This window comes from Orcinus orca, chromosome 7, assembly GCF_937001465.1.
Source record: "Orcinus orca chromosome 7, mOrcOrc1.1, whole genome shotgun sequence".
Lineage (NCBI taxonomy): Eukaryota > Metazoa > Chordata > Mammalia > Artiodactyla > Delphinidae > Orcinus > Orcinus orca.
The window spans coordinates 86,638,415-86,661,198 of NC_064565.1; the positions used below are offsets into that span (position 1 = coordinate 86,638,415).

General features: G+C 38.7%; 1 protein-coding gene, 1 long non-coding RNA gene and 1 pseudogene across 2 annotated transcripts in view; 1 reads left to right on the top strand and 2 right to left on the bottom strand.

Annotated features, from left to right (window-relative positions):
• LOC117201678 (WASH complex subunit 3-like) overlaps positions 1-9,788 on the bottom strand; it is a 105,269-nt pseudogene extending 95,481 nt beyond the window's left edge.
• C2CD6 (C2 calcium dependent domain containing 6) overlaps positions 1-22,784 on the bottom strand; it is a 150,056-nt gene that overhangs the window by 10,206 nt on the left and 117,066 nt on the right. The window lies entirely within an intron of this gene.
• The window catches only part of LOC117201680 (uncharacterized), a 63,599-nt gene that overhangs the window by 3,645 nt on the left and 37,170 nt on the right, over positions 1-22,784 (top strand). The window contains exon 2 of the long non-coding RNA XR_004483762.2: positions 4,839-4,871. This is a non-coding gene — a long non-coding RNA (uncharacterized LOC117201680). The remainder of the gene's footprint in view (positions 1-4,838; positions 4,872-22,784) is intronic.

Consider the following 22,784-nt stretch of genomic DNA (forward strand, 5'->3'; position numbering starts at 1 on the left):
AGATCCCACATGCTGCAGAGCAACTAAGCCCGGGTGCCACAACTACTGAGCCTGTGCTCTAGAGCCCACGTGAGCCCGCGTGCCACAACTACTGAAGCCTGCGCGTCTAGAGTCCCTGCTCTGCAACAAGAGAAGCCACTGCAATGAGAAGCCCGGCACCGCAACGAAGCGTAGCTCCCGCTCGCCACAACTAGAGAAAGCCAGAGCGCAGCAACAAAGATCCAACGCAGCCAAAAATAAATTAATTAATTAATAAAAAGAAAAAAGAAAGAAAGAAAACCAGAGCTTTAAATAACAGAAATCAGGTAGGCCTGAGAAGCAATAAATTCAAGGTCAACATATACAAAGAGAATCAGATGATGGTGCAATTGTCATAGTATTAAAAAGCTGCATTTGGAACAGCTGGATCACTTGGACCCTTCTTTATCACTGTTCTCTTTCTCAGTGCAAACAGAGCATACATTGCTGGCAGTATTGTCTTTCCCCAATCACTCACCAAACACCAAAACAAACAACAACAAAACAAGCAAGATCAAAACTGCTCTCTGAGAAAATGTGCAATCTGCCTAGGTGGGGACCCTCTATGAGTTTTGAGCCTTGGCACAGCAGCAGAGCAGAGCTTACAGCCACTCACATTTTCACATCAGATAACTGAAGGGGGATAAAAAGGAAGGAAAGAAAGTTCTGTTCAGGAGAGAAATACACTGGCTCTTTGGAAATGCTGTAGGGTCTCCAGCCATCCTGCCTGCCCTCTTCCATCCCCATATACCCTCCAGGGAAGCTGGCCTGTCACACAGAGAATACCTATACAACCAACATATTCCTTCATTCACAAATATAAAGTGAGCCAACAGAGCTCATCAGATATGAGGAAAATCAGTACATGTAAGTGAAGGATCAATAAGAATAAACAGAACTAACCCCAGAGTAAATAGAGCTATTTCTGAAGAATGTAGGGGGAGGATGACCCTTGGAAAAGATTCTAAATAGTATCCTCAGAAATATCTAAAAGGGTATTATTGATTTCCACTTAGCTATATAATAGGCTTGTCAAATTTAATGTATATATAATAGGATTCTAGATTACCACCCTGCTCCCCTCCCCCTCAAAAAAACCACAAAACCTTGGCTTTTCTCTGTTTTTCCTCATCTCAGGTAATGATGCTACCATCTACTGAATTATTAGACCAGAAATCTGTGTCACCCTATCTCTCCACCTTCTTTTCATATATAACCCAGCACTAAGTTCTGTGGCTACTGGCTTCAAAATATATCAAGTATCCAATCATATCCGACCACCACCTACTACCACTGTAGCACAAGCGACCATCATCTCTTCCCAACAGTAGTCTCTTAACTAGTCTCTTGCTCCCTATGACAGAGAATGAGAATTACTTTCCCAAAATACATATTATCTCAAGAACCTCAATTTGTTTAGGGGCAAAAACCCTTACTCAAAAAGCTGCATCTTCCAGCCTCCTTTAAAAGACAGGAGTGGCCATGTGACAAGGTTCTGGCCAACTACATATAATTGGAACTTGTCGGGAGAAGCTTCTGAGAGAATGTCTTAAAACAGAGGCAGACTGAGCTGACAGGTACTTTTCTTTTCTTTTTTTTTTTTTTGCGGTACGCGGGCCTCTCACTGTTGTGGCCTCTCCCGTTGCGGAGCACAGGCTCCGGACGCGCAGGCTCAGCGGCCATGGCTCACGGGCCCAGCCGCTCCGCGGCATGTGGGATCTTCCCAGACCGGGGCACGAACCCGTGTCCCCTGCATCCGCTGGCGGACTCTCAACCACTGCGCCACCAGGGAAGCCCATTTGTAGACTTTTTACTGATGGCCATTCTGACTGGTGTAGGGTGGTAACTTACTGCAGTTTTGATTTGCATTTCTCTAATAATTAGTGATGTTGAGCATCTTTTCACGTGCCTACTGGCCATTTGTATGTCTTCTTTAAAAGAGGTGAGATATTAATGCCAAAACTGTGCTTAATTTGTCCTTTAAGTGGAAATTCCATACAATGTTGATTTCATACACTAAACTCTATTATTAAAAAAAGTATTGACTTTTCACACTTTTCTTTCATACTCATTCTATTATTTAATTTTATTTTTAACATATTCCTTGTGAAATCAACATTATATAGACTTGTCTTAATATTTTTATCTTTTTAAATTAAATTAAATTAAATTTTTATTATTTTTTTGGCTTCGCCCTACAGCATGCGGGATCTTAGTTGCCCGACCAGGGATTGAACCCATGCCCCCTGCAGCGGAAGTGTGGAGTCTTAACCACTGGACAACCAGGAAAGTCCCTCTTAATATTTTTATGTCAAACTACATGCTCATCCTTGTTGCCACAGAGGCAGAGGGTCAAGTTTGCCAACTACACCAAGGATTGAGGATATTATCCTCAAGAAGGGATACTGACAGACAAAAACATGTTAACTATGTGAACAATTAATAAATAGCGTTGAGGTAATCATCTATCCACTTCAGCAAAATTATCAATAGACCTTTACCTCATACTAAAAAAATTAAGTATAGATGGATTAAATATTTAAACATAAAAAAGTATACATAAGGCTTCCCTGGTGGCGCAGTGGTTGAGAGTCCGCCTACCAATGCAGGGGACACGGGTTCGTGCCCCGGTCCGGGAAGATCCCACATGCCGTGGAGCGGCTAGGCCCGTGAGCCATGGCTGCTGAGCCTGCACGTCCGGAGCCTGTGCTCCGCAACGGGAGAGGCCACAACAGTGAGAGGCCCGCGTACTGAAAAAAAAAAAAAAAAAAAAAGTATACATAGAAAATCAGCTAGGAGAATGCTGACATAATCTTGAAGAGGGGAAGGATAATCTAAACAAGATATAAACTAACAGCCACAAAGGAAAAGCGGCCAGATTTGACCACATAAACAGTTCAAATTTCTATAAGGACTCTGAAGAAGTAAAAAAAATGCAGATAACAAACAGTGTAGATAACAAAGCATTTTTATTCAAAATACATAAAGCATTTTCACACATAAACACACAACCCAATTTGTAAATATGAGCAGAGATTATAAACAGTCAAATAACAGAAATACAAATGGATAATAAACACATGAAAACTGTTCACTCATTAATTCTCAGGAAACTGCAAATCAATAGAATATCATTTTTGTGCATCAAATTAACAAAAACAAAATTAACAAAAGCAAATTAACAAAAAATGACCAGGCTGTGAGATAATGGATATTTTCCTACATTTTGGGCGCAAATGCAAATAAGTAAATCTGGTTTAAAAGATAATCTGGTAGTATCTATCAAAAGTAAATATGCTTTTTGAATTTCGGTTTTTTCAGGGTATATGCTCAGTAGTGGGATTGCTGGGTCATATGGTAGTTCTATTTGTAGTTTTTTAAGGAACCTCCATACTGTTCTCCATAGTGGCTGAACCAATTCACATTCCCACCAGCAGTGCAAGAGTGTTCCCTTTTCTCCACACCCTCTCCAGCATTTATTGTTTCTAGATTTTTTGATGATGGCCATTCTGACTGGTGTGAGATGATATCTCATTGTAGTTTTGATTTGCATTTCTCTAATGATTAATGATGTTGAGCATTCTTTCATGTGTTTGTTGGCAGTCTGTATATCTTCTTTGGAGAAATGTCTATTTAGGTCTTCTGCCCATTTTTGGATTGGGTTGTTTGTTTTTTTTTATTGAGCTGCATGAGCTGCTTGTAAATTTTGGAGATTAATCCTTTGTCGGTTGCTTCACTTGCAAATATTTTCTCCCATTCTGAGGGATATTGGCTCGGTGCTTTGTGACAGCCTGGAGGGGTGGGATAGGGAGGGTGGGAGGGAGGGAGACGCAAGAGGGAAGAGATATGGGAACATATGTATATGTATAACTGATTCACTTTGTTATAAAGCAGAAACTAACACACCATTGTAAAGCAATTATACCCCAATAAAGATGTTAAAAAAAAAAAAGTAAATATGCTTATATACTTTGATCCAACAATTCTGCTTCTCATATTTATCCTATAATATAATACTTACCATTTAGCAAGTGACTATTATGTTCCAAACCCTTTAAAATTCTTTGAAATAGATGATAGTATACTCATTTTGCGATGAGAAAACTGAAAGTCAGATGTAAATTGCCCAAAGTTATGTGACCATGGTAGTGGAAGAATCTGGATTTGAACCTAGATATTTCTTACGGTAAAATCCAAGCTCTTTTTCCTATATCCTAGTTTCCTATTCCTAATTCTCTTACCATCAACAAACACTGCTTTTCATTGGTAGATAAAATTAAATTCCCCATCCCCCCTACCTTTCTTCCACCCTGACCTTTGGGGAAATGATTTAGCATCCTGTCATTGTCAGGGTTTAAATAGAAACTTATTAAGCTATATCTTGAAAATCTTAATTTATGAAGGGGCTCTAAAAATGTAAAGGAACTATTGAAAGACTGTCACCTGAATCAGCTGAGTTGAAAGAGACGTTAGTCCTTTCCAATTCAGATTAGCACTCCAGAAGTTTGTCTCAAAATACTGCATTTCTTTAACACACTGTCTACCTTGGTTCATAAAAAACTCTTCTTTTAACTTCAAACTTCAAAGTTTATTTTACCATAGATTCTGAAGATTTTGTGACTTGTTTATGAAGCAATTAGCTTAGACTTTTAGGACTTTGTTCTAGAACTCTGATATGTCTTCAGTTTATAAGCCTGTTGCCCTAGGTGATAGATTCTTTCAACTTTCTAAGTCTGTTGATTTTATGTAACCTATGTTTTATGGGTTACCCACTGAATTTATCTTGTTCAACTTAATTTAGTTTTATCTGTCATATACAGGTCTGACTACCACCCTTAAGAAAAATATTTAAGGTAAGTTTTCTTTTTATTAAAAAAAAATTAAACTCTTGACCATGTACCTTTTATCCAGTTTCCCTCAACAGTAACATCTTGCAAAACGATGTAATATCAATATCACAACCAGGATATTGACATGGTACAGTTAAGATGCAGACATTTCCACAAGGATCCCTAATGTCCTTTTAGAGTCACACCCATTTCTTTCCTGTATCCACCTCCTACTTAATGCCTGGCAACCACTAACTTGTTCTACATTTATAATTTTGTAATTTCAAGAATTTCATATAAATGAAGTCATATAGCATCTAATATTTGGGGATTGGCTTTTTTTCACTCAGCATAATTCTCTGGAAATTCATCCAGGTTGTTGTATGTATCAAAGTTCCTTTGTATCGTTGAGTATTATTCCATGGCATGGAGGTAGCACAGTTTATTTAGCTGTTCACCAATTAAAGAACAATTGTGTTGTTTCCACTTTTTGGCTACTATGAATAAGGCTGCTATAAATATTTGTGTTCACGGTGTTTTTGTGTGTGTGATCATAAGACTTAATCTTTCTGGGATAAATCCCCAAGAGTATAATTGTTGGGTTACATGGCAGTTGCATATTTAGTGTTTTGAGAAACTACCAAACTGTTTTCAGGAGTGGTTATAAAATTAAAAATTCCCATCAGCAATTTCACCAGCACTTAAGTTTATTACTGTTTTTTATTTTAGGTAAGAGACTTAGGTCAAGGTTTGGTTTTGTTTGCCCATGGATGTGCAATAGCTCCAGCACTACTTCTTGAAAAGGCTATCATTCCTCCATTAAATTGCTTTCGCATCATTGTCAAAAATCAGTTGGGCATACTTTTGTGGGTCTATTTCAGGGATGTCTATTCTGTTCCATTGATCTTTGTGTCTCTCTCTCCTCTAATACCACACTATCTTTACTCTTGATTACTGTAGCTTGATTACTGTAGCTAGTAGGCCTTAATTAGGTAAAGTGATTCCTCCCATTTTCTTCTTTTTAAAGATGATTTTAGCTATTCTAGGAGCTGTGCCTTTCTATACACATTTTAGAATGATCTTGTCTATATTTACAAAGAGCTGGTATTTAGATAGAAATTACATTAAATCTATAGGTCAATCTGGGGAGAACTGACATCTTTACTATGTTGTTTTCCAATTCATGAATATGGTATGTGTATTTATTTAGGTCCTTGACTTCTTCCATCAACATTTTGTGATTTTTATCATCTAGATCCTGTATATGCTTTGTTAGATTTAAAAGTATTTAGTTTTCTTTGGAGTTACTATAAATGTTATTGTGTTTAAAATTTTTGTTTCCACATGTTCATGTTAGTATGTAGAAATGCTGCTGATTTTTAAAAATTGAAGTATAGTTGATTTACAATGTTGTGTTAGTTTCAGGTGTATAGCAAAGTGATTCATTTGTGTGTGTGTGTGTATATATTCTTTTTTAGATTCTTTTCCCTTATAGGTTATTACAAAATATTGAGTATAGTTCCCTGTGCTATATGGTAGAACCTTGTTGCTTATGTATTTTATGTATAGTACTGTGTATATGTTAATCCCAAATGCCTAATTTATCCCTCCCTCCACCTTCCCCTTTGGTAACTGTAAATTTGTTTTCTACGTCTGTGGATCTATTTCTGTTTTGTAAATAAGTTCATTTGTATCATTTTTTTTAGATTCCACATATAAGCAATATCATATATTTGTCCTTCTCAGCCTGCATTACTTCACTTAGTATGATAATCCCTAGGTCCATCCATGTTGCTGCAAATGGCATTATTTCATTCTTTTTTATGGCTGAGTGTTAAAATGCTGTTGATTTTTGCATTTGGAATTTTTATCTTTTAAACTGCTCAACTCACTTACTAGTTCTAGCAGTTTTTTTTGTAGACTCCTTGCTATTTTACATAGATAACTTTTTCATCTGAAAATAGAGACAGTTTGATTTCTTCTTTTCCGATCTGTGTGACTTTTATTTCCCTTTCCTGCTCTATTACAATGGCTAAAACTTGCAGTATTATATTGAAAAAGAATAATAAGAGCAGACATACTTGCCTTGTTCCTGATCCTGGAAGGAAAGCCTTCAGTCTTTCACCATTAAGTATAATGTAATATGGAGGTCTTGTAGATGCTCTTTATCTAGTTGAGGAATTTACCCTCTAATTCTACCTTGTCGAGAGTTTTATATCATGATTGGGTGTTGAATTTTGTGAAGAACTTTTTTTGTATCAATTGATATGATCATATGATTTTTCTCCTTTATTCTGTTGATATCATAGGTTACATGGACTGATTTTCAAATGCTGAACCAGCCTTGCACACCTGAAATACTTACCATTTGTCATTGTATATAGTTCTTTTTATACATTACAGTATTGGTGTGCTAATATTTGGTTGAAGATTTATGCATCTAAGTTCATGAGAGATATTAGTCTGTAGTTTTCTTTTTTTGGTAATGTCTTTGTCTTGTTTTGGTATCAGAGTAATACTAGCTTCATAAAATGAGTTGGAAAGCGTTCCCTCCTCTTCTCTCTCAGAATAGGTTGTGTAAAATTAGTGTTTTTTTTTTTTTTAATGTTAGTAAAATTCTCCTGTGAAACCATCTGGGCCTGGACATTTCTCTTCCAGGAACTTTTAAATTACCAATTCAATTTCTTTAATGGCTACAGGACTATTCAGTTTAATTCATCTTGATTTAGTATGTGGTTTTCTGGACTTGGTCCATTTCTTCTAATTTATGAGCATAAAACTTTTTGTAGTATTTCCTTGTTATCTTTTTAATGGTTGCATATATGTATGTAGTGGTATATCAGGTTTCATTCCTGATTTTGGTGATTTGCATCTTCTCTCTTTTTACCTTTGTCAGTCTTGTTAGAGGTTTAGCAATTTTATGGATTATTTTGAAGAACGAGCTTTGTTTCATTGATTTTTCTCTATTTTTTAAAAATTTTCAGTTTCACTGATTTCTGGGTTTTTTATTATAAATGCTTTATTTATTTATTTTTTAACATAGAGGAAGCTTGGTGGTGGATATGTAGCCATGTGGTGTTTTTATGACTGAGTTAAAGTTCAGGCTCTCTTTCTTATAGAATGTAAATGTGTACCAACACATGTATATGTAATTGTTATAAAATTAAGCTTAGTCACTAAAAGAAGATTTGCTGTCTGAACTTTCTTCTATATTTTTTTCACCTTCACCATCAGGCACTGGAGCATCTGGCCTCTCTAGAAGATCTGGGTCTAGTCCTTCCGATATCATTTTGTTTCTTACTGCCATCACTGGAATACCCACCCATTTTGAGATATCTGGCATATCTTAGATCCTTGGCTACAGTTAAGATATTTTGTGGTGTTACTTCACTTTCCTGTGGTCCAGAGTCTTGTAAACTGTTCTGCTGTGATTGCTCTGAAGTGGTTTCAGAATGTGTTTCATTTGTGATCCTAGTGACACTTATAGGAGATACTTCAAACGTGACATCATCTAGCCCTGGGATAGATGACAAGTTTGCATCTAAAATATTGAGAGTTGTTTCAATTTGCTGGATACAAAGAGAAAGGTCTGCCAGTTTCTCCTCACAAACTGTAGAAAATTGGTTGAGAAACTGTACACTGTGTACCACAAATTGGTTTAGAAATGCCACCGTTCTGTTCTCTTGAACAGCTGGCACCTTAGTCAGGTCTATGCCTGACCCCATGAGAGGAAGCCCATCCTCATCCATCTCCTCGCTGTTCTTTATTATTTCCTTCATTCATCTTTTTGGATTTATTTTGCTCCTTCTTTTTCTAAGCTCTTGAGGTGTGGGAGCTTAGCTTATTAATTAGAAAGTTTTCCTCTTCCAATGTATGCATTTAGTGCTATACATTTCTCTCAGTGCTGCTGTTTTAAGAGTCTTATCAATTTTGATATGTTATATGTTCATTTTTATTCTATGTATTTTTTATTCCATTTGAGATCTCCTCTTTGACCCAGGGATTATTTAGAAGTGTGTTTTAAAATTTCCAAGTGTTTGGAGATTTTCCTGTTGTCTTTCTGTTATTGATTTCTCATTTGATTCGGTGTTCTGTATGCAAGACAAAGATGGCCTCTGTGCATTGCCACCCCACCCACCCCAGGTTGTTTACTTATTCACAGCAGGCTGAGACCCATTAGCTCAAAAGTCTGCCAGCACCAGACTAAAATTTGTACACATCCAATTATTTTAAACACAACCAAATAAGCAGATTTTTAAACTATTTAGAGCCTGCCTGCTTTATATACTCAAGAAACTGTGCCCAGCATATACTAGCCATAGGTAAAATAAACCCTGGGGTTATAAAGACCCCAAGACTCTGCTGCCTTTTGGGGTTCCTGACCCAGAGACTCCCTTCCAGGCTGCTGAGTGAAATCACCTAGAGATGTAACCCTCTCTCTGATATCCCTCTCCTCTAGGAATTTCCTTGTCCTTCTCTCCCTCTGAGTATTGGCCTCTGTGCGGTAGCCTCTAGATGGTCTCATGCTGTGAGAAACTTCCCCCACATGCAAACCTGTCGAAGTGTCACTCAAATAAAGCTGTGTGTGCTACTGCCACCTCCTGGTCAAATGGTTTTCCTTGATCAGCCCCCAAATCCCTTGAACTCCCTATATTCCATTATGGTCAGACAGCACCACTTCATATAGTTTTAATTATTTTAAATGTGTTGAACTTGGTTTTATGGTCCAGGATGTGGCCTATCTTAGTGAATGTTCCATGGGCACTTGAAAACACTGTGTACTCTGCTATTGTTGGATAGAGTGTCAGTTAGATCCTGTTGGTTTATTGTGTTGTTAAGGTGTTCTGTATTCTTGCTGCTTTTCTGTCTAGTAGTTCTATATTTACTGAGAGTGAGGTGTTGACATCCCCAAATACACGGGTGGATTTTATTACCTCTTTCAGCTCTTCCTGGTGGAGTGACACTTGTATTATTATATAACATTCCTTTTTATCTCTAGTAATTTTCTTTGCAAGTAAGTCTATCTACTTTATTTGATATTAATATAGCCCTTGTTGCATTTAATAATTTATATATATATATATATATATATATATATATATATATGTTTTTGTTTTGTTTTGTTTTGTTTTTTTGCGGTACGCGGGCCTCTCACTGTTGTGGCCTCTCCCGTTGCGGAGCACAGGCTCCGGATGCACAGGCTCAGCGGCCATGGCTCATGGGCCTAGCCGCTCCGCGGCATGTGGGATCTTCCCGGACCGGGGCACGAACCTGTGTCCCCTGCATCGGCAGGAGGACTCTCAACCACTGCGCCACCAGGGAAGCCCTAATCATTAAATTTTGAAGTCACATCTTTTCCCATTCTTTTGCTTTTAGTTTACGTATGTCATTGCACTGATATTTGAAGTTAATTTCTTGTGGACAACATGTTGTTGGATTATGTTTTTGATTCACACTGCCAACTGTCTTTTTTTTTTTTTGGCTGTGTTGGGTCTTAGCTGTGGCATGCGGGATCTTTCGTTGTGGTGTGTGGCCTTCTCTCTAGTTGTGGTGTGTGGGCTTCTCTCTAGCTGTGGAGTGCGGGCTTCTCTCTAGTTATGGCACATGGGCTCCAGAGCGCGTGGGCTCTGTAATTGCGGCATGCGAGCTCTCTAGTTGTGGTGTGCAGGCTTAGCTGTCCCATAGCATGTGGGATCTTAGTTCCCCGACAGGGGTCGAACTCGTGTCTTCTGCATTGGAAGGAGGATTCTCAACACTGGACCACCAGGGAAGGCCCTGTCTTTTTTTTTTTAATTGAAGTATAGTTAATTTACAATGTTGTTAGTTTTAAGTGTACAAAAAGTGATTCAGTTATACATACATACATACATACATACATATATATATATATATATATAATTTTTCAGATTCTTTTCCATTGTAGGTTATTACAAGATATTGAGTATAGTTCCCTGTACTATACAGTAGATTTTGCTGTTTACCTATTTTATATATAGTAGTGTGTATATGTTAATCCCAAATTCCAAACTTATCTCGCTCCCACCCAACACTATCCCCTTTGGTAACCATAAGTTTGTTTTCTATGTCTGTGAGTTTATTTCTGTTTTGTAAATAAGATCCTTTGTATCATTTTTTAGATTCCACATATAAGTGATATCATATGATATTTGTCTTTCTCTCTCTGACTTACTTCAGTTAGTATGATAATCTCTAGGTCCAACCATGTGGCTGCAAATGGCATTATTTCATCCTTTTCAATGGCTGAGTAATATTCCATTTTATATCTCTATCTACCTACCACATCTTCTTTTTCCATTCATCTGTTGATAGACATATAGGTTGCTTCCATGTCTTGGCTATTGTAAATAGTGCTGCTATGAACACTGCGGTGCATGTATCTTTTCAAATTAGAGTTTTCTCTGGATATATGCCCAGGAGTGGAATTGCTAGATCGTATGGTAGCTCTATTTTTAGTTTTTTAAATAACCTCCATACTATTCTCCACAGTGGCTGTATCGATTTACATTCCCACCAACAATGTAGCAGGGTTCATTTTTCTCCACACCCTCTCCAGCATTTATTATTCGTAGACTTTTTAATGATGGTCATTCTGACTGGTGGAAAGTGATACCTCATTGTAGTTTTGATTTGCATTTCTCTAATAATTAGTGATGCTGAGCATCTTTTCATGTGCCTCTTGGCCATTAGTATGTCTTCTTTGGATAAATGTCTATTCAGGTCTTCTGCTCATTTTTTGATTGGGTTGTTTGTTTTTTTGTTATTGAGCTGAATGAGCTGTTTGTATATTTTGGAGATTAATCCCTTTTTGGTCATGGCATTTGCAAATATTTTCTCCCTGTCCATAGATTGTCTTTTTGTTTTGTTTATGGTTTCCTTTGCTGGGCAAATGCTTATAAGTTTAATTAGGTCCCATTTGTTTATTTTTTGTCTTTATTTCCATTACTCTGAGAGAAGGATCCAAAAACATATTGCTGCAATTTATGTCAAAGAGTGTTCCACCTACGTTTTCCCCTAGGTGTTTTATAGTATCTGATCTTACATTTAAGTCTTTAATCCATTTTGAGTTTATTTTTGTGTTTGGTGTTAGAGAATGTTCTAATTTCATTCTTTACATGTAGCTGTCCAGTTTTCCCAGCACCACTTATTGAGGAGACTGTATTTTCTTTATTGTATATCCTTGCTTTCTTTGTCATAGAGTAGTTGACCATAAGTGTGTGGGTTTATTTCTGGGCTTTCTATCCTGTTCCATTCATCTATGTCTGTTTTTGTGCCATTACCATACTGTTTTGATTGCTGTAGCTTTGTAGTAGAGTCTGAAGTCAGGGAGCATCATTCCTCCACTTCCAGTCATCTTTCTCAAGATTGTTTCAGCTATTTGGGATCTTTTATGTTTCCATACAAATTTAAAAACTTTTTGTTCTACCTGTGTGAAAAATGCCATTGGTAGTTTGATAGGGATTGCATTGAATCTTCAGATTGCCTTAAGTAGCATGGTCATTTTAACAATATTGATTCTTCCAATCCAAGAACATGGTATATCTTTCTGTCTTCAATTTCTTTCATCAGTATCTTATAGTTTTCAGAGACAGATCTTTTACCTCCTTAGGGAGGTTTATTCCTAGGCATGTTATTCGTTTTGATGTGATGGTAAATGGGATTGTTTCCTTAATATCTTTTTCTGATCTTTCATTGTTAGTGTATAGAAATGCAACAGATTTCTGTATATTAATTTTGTATCCAGCAACTTTACCATATTCATTGATGAGCTCTAGTAGTTTTCTGGTAGCATCTTTAGGATTTTCTATGTATAGTATCATGTGACCTGGAAACAGTGACAGTTTTACTTCTTCTTTTCCAATTTGGATTCTTTTTATTTCTTTTTCTTCTCTGATTCCTGTGACTAGGACTTTCAAAGCTATGTTGAATAAAACTGGCAAGAGTAGACATCCTTGTCTTGTTCCTAATCTTAGAGGAAATGCTTTCAGCTTTTCACTGTTAAGAATGATGTTGGCTGTGGATCTGTCATATATGGCCTTTATTATGTTGAGGTATGTTCCCTCTATGCCCACTTTCTGGAGAGTTTTTATCATAAATGGGTGTTGAAATTTGTCAAAAGCTTTTTCTGCATCTATTGAGATGATCATACGGACTTTTCCTTCAATTTGTTGATGTGGTGTATCACACTGATTGATTTGTAGATATTGAAAAATCCTTGCATCCCTGGGATAAATCCCACTTGATCATGGCGCATGATTCTTCTAATGTATTGTTGGATTTGGTTTGCTTGTATTTTGTTGAGGATTTTTGCATCTATGTTAATCAGTAATATTGGCCTATAATTTTTTTTTAATATCTTTGTCTGGTTTTGGTATCAGGATGATGGTGGCCTCATAAAATGAGTTCAGAAGTATTCCTTCCTCTGCAATTTTTTGGGAGTAGTTTGAGAAGGATAGGTATCAACTCTTCTCTAAATGTTTGATAGAATTCGCCTGTGAAGCCATCTGCTTCTGGACTTTTGTTTTGGGGGAGTTTTTAAGGTTTTTTTGTTTTGCTGTACGCGGGCCTCTCACTGTTGTGGCCTCTCCCGTTGCGGAGCACAGACTCCGGACGCACAGGCTCAGCGGCCATGGCTCACGGGCCCAGCCGCTCCGCGGCACGTGGGATCTTCCCAGACCGGGACACGAACCCGTGTCCCCTGCATCAGCAGGTGGACTCTCAACCACTGCGCCACCAAGGAAGCCCCTTTTGGGGAGTTTTTAAATCACAGTTTCAATTTCACTACTTGTGATCAGTCTGTCCAAATTTTCTATTTCTTCCCGATTCAGTCTTGCGAGACTGTATGTTTCTAAGAATTTGTTCATTTCTTCCAGGTTGTCCATTTTATTGGCATTTAGGTGCTTATAGTAGTCTCTTATGATCCTTTGTATTTCTGTGGTGTTCATTGTAACTTCTCCTTTTTCATTTCTAATTTTATTGATTTGAGCCCTCTCCCTTTGTTTCTTGATGAGTCTGGCTAAAGGTTTATCAATTTTGTTTATCTTTTCAAAGAACCAGCTTTTAGTTTCATTGATCTTTTCTATTGTTTTCTTCATCTCTATTTCAGTTATTTATGCTCTGATCTTTATGATTTCTTTCCTTCTACTAACTTTGGGACTGAACCTGGGGCCCTGGCGGTGACAGCAGTGAGTCCTAACCACCAGACTGCCAGGGAATTCCCTATTTTTTATTTTTTTAATTTAATTTTTATTTTTTAATGGGGGTGTAGTTGATTTACAATGTTGTGTTAATTTCAGGTGTATAGCAAAGTGATTTAGTTATACATATACATATATCCATTCTTTTTCAGATTCTTTTCCCATATAGCTTATTAAAGAATATTGAGGGCTTCCCTGGTGGTGCAGTGGTTGAGAGTCCACCTGCCAATGCAGGGGACATGGGTTCATGCCCTGGTCGAGGAAGATCCACATGCTGCGGAGCGGCCAGGCCTGTGAGCCATGGCCGCTGAGCCTGCACGTCCGGAGCCTGTGCTCCGCAACGGGAGAGGCCACAACAGTGAGAGGCCCGCGTACCGCAAAAAAAAAAAAAAAAAAAAAAAAAAATTGAGTAGATTCCCTGTGCTGTACAGTAGTCCTTTTTGATTATCTACTTTATATATAGTAGTGTGTATATGTTAATCCCAATCTCCTAATTTATCCCTCCCCCAGCTTTCCGCTATGGTAACCATAAATTTGTTTTCTATATCTGTGAGTCTGTTTCTGTTTTGTAAATAAGTTCATTTGTATCATCTTTTTAGATTCCACATATAAGTGATATCATATGATAGTTCTCTTTCTCTGTCTGACTTACGTAGTATGATAATCTCTAGGTCCATCCATGTTGCTGCAAATGGCATTATTTCATTCTTTTTTTAATGGCTGAGTAATATTCCATTGTATATATCTACCACATAAGTGGGTCTCTTGTAGACAGCATATATATGGGTCTTATTTTTGTATCCATTCAGCCAGTCTATATATTTTGGTTGGAGCATTTAATCCATTTACATTTAAGGTAATTATTGTTATGTATATTCTTATTGCCATTTTGTTAATTGTTTAGGATTTGTTTTTGTAGGTCTTTTTTCTTCCCTTCCTCTTCTGTTCTCTTCTCTTGTCATTTGATGACTATCTTTAGAGTTGTGTTTGGATTGCTATTTCTTTTGTGTGTATCTATTGTAGATTTTTGGTTTGCAATTACCATAAGGTTTAGGTATAACAGTCTGTATATATCCAAGATTGTTTTAAGTTGCTGGCCTCTTAATTTCAAATGCATTTCCAATATCCTACACTTGTACTCTCCTCTTCTCATGATTGCTGGTTTTGATAGCATATTTGTGTATGGATCATTTCCTACCTTTATTGCATGTTTGCCTTTACCAGTGAGCTTTCCCATTTGTAATTTTCTTGTTTCGAGTTGTGTCCTTTTATTTTTTGCCTAGAGAATTTCCTTTAGCATTTGTTGTAAAGCTGGTTTGGTGGTGCCGAATTCTCTTAGCTTTTGCTTGTGTGTAAAGCTTTAAACTCCTCTGTCAAACCTGAACGAGAGCCTTGCTGGTTAGAGTATTCTTGGTTGTAGGTTCTTCCCTTTCATCACTTTAAATACATTGTGCCACTCCCTTCTGGCCTGCAGTTTCTGCTGAAAAATCAGCTGATAACCATATGGGGATTCCCTTGTATATTATTTGTTGCTTTTCCCTTGTTGCTTTTAATATTTTACCTTTGTCTTTATTTTTTGCTAGTTTGATTAATAGTGTCTTGGTGTGTTCCTTCTTGGGTTTATCCTGTATGGAACTCTTACCCACTTCCTGGATTTGGGTGACTGTTTCCTTCCTCAGGTTAGGGAAGTTTTCAGGTAATACCTCTTCAAATATTTTCTCAGGCCCTTTCTCTCTCTCTTCTCCTTCTGGGAACCCTCTAATGCAAATACTAGTGTGCTTGATGTCGTCCCAGACTGTTGTCTTAAACTGTCCTCATTTCTTTTTATTCTTTTTTCTTTCTTCTGTTTGGCAGCAGTGATTTCCACTACTCTGTCTTCCAGCTCACTGATCTGTTCTTCTGCCTCATTTAGTGTACTATTGATTAATTTTAGTGTATTTTCCTTTCAGTTATTGTATTCTTCAACTCTGTTTGGTTGTTCTTTATATTTCCTAATTCTTTGTTAAAAACTTCTAATTTCTCGCTCTGTGCATCCATTCTCCTCCCAAGTTCTTTAATCATCTTTATGATCATTACTCTGAACTCTATTTTGGTTAGATTGCCTATCTCCATGTCACTTAGTTCTTATTCTGGGGTTTTATCTTGTTCCTTCGTCTGAAATATATTCCTTTGTGTAAACTGCTATTTGTATTTTTATGTATGTGGTAGGTTGGTTATGTTTCTCAACCTTGGAGAAGTGGCCCTCTGTAGGGGATGTCCTATGTGTCCCAGCAGTGAACTCCTCTCTCGTCACCCAAAGGCCAGGGGCCAGCTGGTCCCCGGGCAGTGTCCAGACTGAGTTTGTGGACTCCGTCTGCAGGCTGCAGGACTGTAGTTTTCTTGCTCCTAGTGTATGCCTCCTGGTGGGTGAGGCTTTTCTAGAGACTTGTGCAGGTTTCCTGCTGGGAGGGGTTGGTGACTGCTGCCTGGTGGGTGGGGCTGGGTCTTGGTCCTCCAGTGGGCAGGGTCATGTCTCAGGGCATATGTAGAGGCAGTTTTGGGTTTAGGAAGTCTTTAGGCAGCCTGTCTGCTGATGGGTGGGGCTGTGTTTGTTGTTTAGCCTGAGGCATCACAGCACTGGAGCCTGCAGGCTGTTGGCCGGGGCAGGTCTTGGTGCCAAAATGTCTGTCTCCAGAACTCATGCAAATGAATGCCCCCTGATATATCGACCACCAGTGTCTATATCCCCATGGTGGTCCACAGCTGCTCCCTGCCTCCCCAGAAGACCTCTAAGACCAGCAGCTAGGTCTGGCTCAGGCTCCTCTCATACTACTGTTTTTGCCCTTGTTCTCAGTGCATGTGAGAGTTTGTGTGCACCCTTTAAGAGGGCAGTCTCTATTCCCCCTAATCCTGTGGAGCTCCTACAATCAAGCCCCACTGGCCTTCAAAGCCAAATGCTCTGGGAGCTCCTCTCCCTGGTGCCAAACCCCTGGGCTGGGGGTCCTAACATGGGGCTCAGAACTCTCCTGTGGGAGAACCTCTGTAATATAATTATCTCCAGTTTGTGGGTCACCTACCTGGAGGGTATGGGGTTTGATTATATCTAGAGTCCGCCTCTCCTACCAGTCTCATTGTGGTTCCATCTTTATGTCTTTAGCTGTAGAGGGTCTTTTCTGGTAGGTTTTAATTTTTTCTTTTAATTAATTAATTAATTAGCTGTGCCAGGTCTTAGTTGCGGCATACAGGTTCTGCGCTGAGGCATGTGGGATCTTTAATTGTGGGATTCAGGATCTTTTAGTTGCAGCATGCAGGCTCTTAGTTGCGGCATGTGGGATCTAGTTCCCTGACCAGGGATCAAACCTGGGTCCCCTGCGTTGTGAGTGTGGAGTCTTAACCACTGGACCACAAGAGAAGTCCCCAGTCTTCTTCAACGATGGTTATTCTGCAGATTGTTGTGACTTTGGTGTGCTCATGAGAGGAGGTGAACTTCGGGCCCTTCTATTCTGCCATCTTAGTTGCTCTCTCTCAACTGTGTCTTTTAAATGGTGTATTTAGACCACTTATCATTTACTAAATTTCCATATCAGTTATCAATGACATGTTGGGACTTAAGTCTGCCATTTTGTTATTTATTTTCTGTTTGTTTCCTCTATTTCTCATTCCTTATTTTCTCTTTCCTTACCTTCCTGTGGGTTGTTTGAATATTTTTTAGGATTCCACATTGGTTTATAGTTTTTCAGTACATTGTTTTGGGTTTTTTTGGTTTGTTTATTTATTTATTTATGGCTGTGTTGGGTCTTCGTTGCCATGCGCAGCCTTTCTCTAGCTGCAGTGAGCAGGGGCTACTCTTCGTTGCGGTGCGGGGGCTTCTCATTGAGGTGGCTTCTCTTGTTGCAGAGCATGGGCTCTAAGTGCAGAGGCTTCAGTAGTTGTGGCGCACGGGCTTAGTTGCTTCGTGGCATGTGGGATCTTCCCGGACCAGAGATCAAACCTGTGTCCCCTGCATTGGCAGGCAGATTCTTTTTTTTTCTTTTTTTAACATCTTTATTGGAGTATAATTGCTTTACAATGGTGTGTTAGTTTCTGCTTTATAACAAAGTGAATCAGTTATACATATACATATGTTCCCATATCTCTTCCCTCTTGTGTGTCTCCCTCCCTCCCACCCTCCCTATCCCACCCCTCTAGGTGGTCACAAAGCACCGAGCTGATCTCCCTGTGCTATGCGTCTGCTTCCCACTAGCTATCTATTTTACGTTTGGTAGTGTATATATGTCCATGCCATGCTCTCACTTTGTCACAGCTTACCCTTCCCCCTCCCCATATCTTCAAGTCCATTCCCTAGTAGGTCTGTGTCTTTATTCCTGTCTTACCCCTAGGTTCTTCATGACATTTTTTTTTCTTAAATTCCATATATATGTGTTAGCATACGGTATTTGTCTTTCTCTTTCTGACTTACTTCACTCTGTATGACAGACTCTAGGTCCATCCACCTCACTACAAATAACTCAATTTCGTTTCTTTTTATGACTAATATTCCATTGTATATATGTGCCACATCTTCTTTATCCATTCATCTGCTGATGGACACTTAGGTTATTTCCATGTCCTGGCTATTGTAAATAGAGCTGCAATGAACATTTTGGTACACGGCTCTTTTTGAATTATGGCTTTCAAAGGGTATATGCCCAGTAGTGGGATTGTTGGGTCGTATGGTAGTTCTATTTTTAGTTTTTTAAGGAACCTCCATACTGCTCTCCATAGTGGCTGTATCAGTTTACATTCCCACCAACAGTGCAAGAGGGTTCCCTTTTCTCCACACCCTCTCCAGCATTTATTGTTTGTAGATTTTTTGATGATGGCCATTCTGACTGGTGTGAGATGATATCTCATTGTAGGTTTTTTTTTTTTTTTTTTTTTGTGGTGCGCGGGCCTCTCACTGTTGTGGCCTCTCCCGCTGTGGAGCACAGGCTCCGGACGCGCAGGCTCAGCGGCCATGGCTCACGGGCCCAGCCGATCTGCGGCATGTGGGATCTTCCCGGACCGGGGCACGAACCCGTGTCCCCTGCATCGGCAGGCGGACTCTCAACCACTGCGCCACCAGGAAAGCCCCTCGTTGTAGTTTTGATTTGCATTTCTCTAATGATTAATGATGTTGAGCATTCTTTCATGTGTTTGTTGGCAATCTGTATATCTTCTTTGAGAAATGTCTATTTAGGTCTTCTGCCCATTTTTGGATTGGGTTGTTTGTTTTTTTGATATTGGGCTGCATGAGCTGCTTGTACATTTTGGAGATGAATCCTTTGTCAGTTGCTTCACTTGCAAATATTTTCCTCCATTCTGAGGGTTGTCTTTTCGTCTTGTTTATGGTTTCCTTTGCTGTGCAAAAGCTTTTAAGTTTCATTAGGTCCCATTTGTTTATGTTTTATTTTTATTTCCATTTCTCTAGGAGGTGGATCAAAAAGGATCTTGCTGTGATTTATGTCATTGAGTGTTCTGCCTATGTTTTCCTCTAAGAGTTTGACAGTGTCTGGCCTTACATTTAGGTGTTTAATCCATTTTGAGTTTATTTTTGTGTATGGTGTTAGGGAGTGTTCCAATTTCATACTTTTACATGTACCTCTCTGGTTTTCCCAGCACCACTTATTGAAGAGCCTGTTTTTTCTCCACTGTATATTCTTGCCTCCTTTATCAAAGATAAGGTGACCTTTATCAAAGATAAGGTGTGTGGGTTTATCTCTGGGCTTTCTATCATGTTGCATTGATCTAGATTTCTGTTTTTGTGCCAGTACCATACTGTCTTGATTACTGTAGCTTTGTAGTATAGTCTGAAGTCAGGGAGCCTGATTCCTCTGGCTCCGTTTTTCTTTCTCAAGATTGCTTTGGCTATTCAGGGTCTTTTGTGTTTCCATATAAATGGTGAACTTTTTGTTCTAGTTCTGTGAAAAATGCCAGTGGTAGTTTCATAGGGATTGCATTGAATCTGTAGATTGCTTTGGGTAGTAGGGTCATTTTCACAATGTTGATTCTTCCAATCCAAGAACATGGTATATCTCTCTATCTATTTGTATCATCTTTAATATCTTTCATCAGTGTCTTATAATTTTCTGCATACAGGTCTTTTGTCTCCTTAGGTAGGTTTATTCCTAGATATTTTATTCTTTTTTGTTGCAGTGGTAAATGGGAGTGTTTCCTTAATTTCACTTTCAGATTTTTCATCATTAGTGTATAGGAATGCCAGAGATTTCTGTGCATTAATTTTGTATCCTGCTACTTTACCAAATTCATTGATTAGCTCTAGTAGTTTTCTGGTAGCATCTTTAGGATTCTCTATGTATAGTATCATGTCATCTGGCAGGTGGATTCTTAACCACTGCGCCACCAGGGAAGTCCCAGTATATTGTTTTTTACAGTTTTCTTAGTGGTTGTGCTCGGTATTATAATATCTTCACTTAACTTATTACAACGTACTGGTATTGATATTTTACCCCTTTGAGTGTAGTATAGACATCTTACTTCCATTTAGGCACTTTAATCCTCCCTACTTTTAAAAAATAATTGTCTGTCTTAAGTATTTCCCCTACTTACATTTCACATTACAGCAGATGGTGTTATAACCTTTGCTTCACTCATCACATATTATTTAAAAACTCTTGAGAATTAGGATAGTCTCCAATATTTGCCCATTCTGATGTTTCTTTCTTTCTGTAGTTCCAATCCTTTTTCTGTTATCATTTTCTTTCTTTTTAGAGAATTTCCTTTAGGCATTCATTAAGGGTATGTTTGCTACAAACAAATTCTCTTACTTTTCCTTTGTCTGAGAATGTCTTTATTTCCCCTTTACTTCTGAATTTTTGCTGGGTATATAATTTACAGTTGCCAGTTCTTTTCTTTTCATACATGAAAAATATTGTGCCACATCCTCTGGCTTCCATTATTTTAAATGAGAAAATCACTGTCATTCAAATAGGTATTCCCTGGTAGGTTTCTATTCCCTACAGTTTTCATTGTTTCTCTCTGGCTGCTTTCAAGAAATTTTTTCTTTAATTTTTAGAAGTGTAATGATGCCTTGCATTTCTTTGGGTTTATCCTCTTTGGGCTTTGCTCAGCTTCTTTAATCTATAGGTTTATGTTTTCCACCAATGTTGGGATGTTTTCAGCCATTATTTCTTTGAATAATTTCTCCTTCTCCTTCTCTTTCTCCTCCTCCTCCCTCCCCTCTCTACTTCTGGGATTCTAATAATATGAATATTAACTATTCTGTTACTGTTCCACAGATCCCAGAAATTCTGTTTATTTTTTTTCAGTCTATCTTCGTTCTGTTGTTCAGATTGGGTGAATTCTACTGATATTTTTTCAAGTTCACTACTTCTGTCCTCTGTCATTTCCACTCCACTACTGAGCCCAATCAATGAGATTTTAATTTTCGTTATTGTCTTTTTCAATTATATAATTTCCATTTGGTCTTTTTTATAACTTGTATTTCTCTGCTGATAATTTTTTGTTTTTTCATTTGTTTCAAGAGAATTTATGACTGATGATGAAGCATTTTTATGGTGGTTATTTAAATTTCTTTTAGATCATTTCAACATCTGACTCATCTTGGTGTTGGCATCTGTTCATTATCTTTTCTCATTGATGTTGTGGTTTTCCTAGTTCTTGGTATGACAAGTGATTTTCTTTTTTTTAAATATATAAATTTATTTATTTATTTTGGCTGCGTTGGGTCCTCATTGCTGTGCATGGGCTTTCTCTAGTTGCGGTGAGTGGGGGCTACTCTTTGTTGCGGTGTGCGGGCTTCTCATTGCGGTGGCTTCTCTTGTTGTGGAGCAAGGGCTCTAGGTGCGTGGGCTTCAGTAGTTGTGGATTGTGGGCTCTAGAGTGCAGGCTCAGCAGCTGTGGAGCACGGGCTTAGTTGCTCTGCGGCATGTGGGATCTTCCTGGACAAGGGCTCAAACCCGTGTCCCCTGTATTGGCAGGTGGATTCTTACCCAGTATGCCACCAGGGAAGCCCATGACAAGTGATTTTCAATCTTATTCTGGACACTTTGGATCTTATAAGACTCTGGATCTTTTGAAATATTTATTTTAGCAGGCAGTCACTCTGTTGAGATGTAGCATGGGGCCAGCCAGGTGGGTGTGCATGTTTGGTATCCCATTAGGCTCCCCTGACACCACCCCAGCAAAAATGGGGCAGTGACTCACACTAACTTGTTGCAAACAGGTGGGATGGACATTGAACACCTCCCCCCCTGCCCAGTTGGCATCTTTCCAGTGAAAGTGGGGCAGCTACTTGAATCATCTCTTGCTTCCAAGTGTAGGTGTAAGGTCATTTCTTCACTAGGCCCCTTGACAACAGGGAGTAAAAAGGGAGAAGCAAAGCGCCATGTAGCCTGCCTCTCACCACCTAGTTTTTCCTCATTGACGCCAGGTGGGGTGGAGGCTCAGTTCCCCACTGGATCCTCCTGACAGTGAAGAGGATGAAGTCTAATGCTGATTAGGACCACACTGCACAGCCTCATTAAATCTTATTGCAACTAAGTGCAGATAGGGGTGTAGCTGACTACTTGACCCTGATGGGAGAATCACAGCATTGCCTCTTTCACCAGGCTGGGGATGAAAGATCAGCTCACAGCTTAGCCCCACAACACTATCCTAGCAGGAAAATTGGAGCATTACCTTCTTCTCCTGGGTAGAGATAGAAGATTGGCTGCCTGTTCAGTCCTACCACATGGGGAAATCA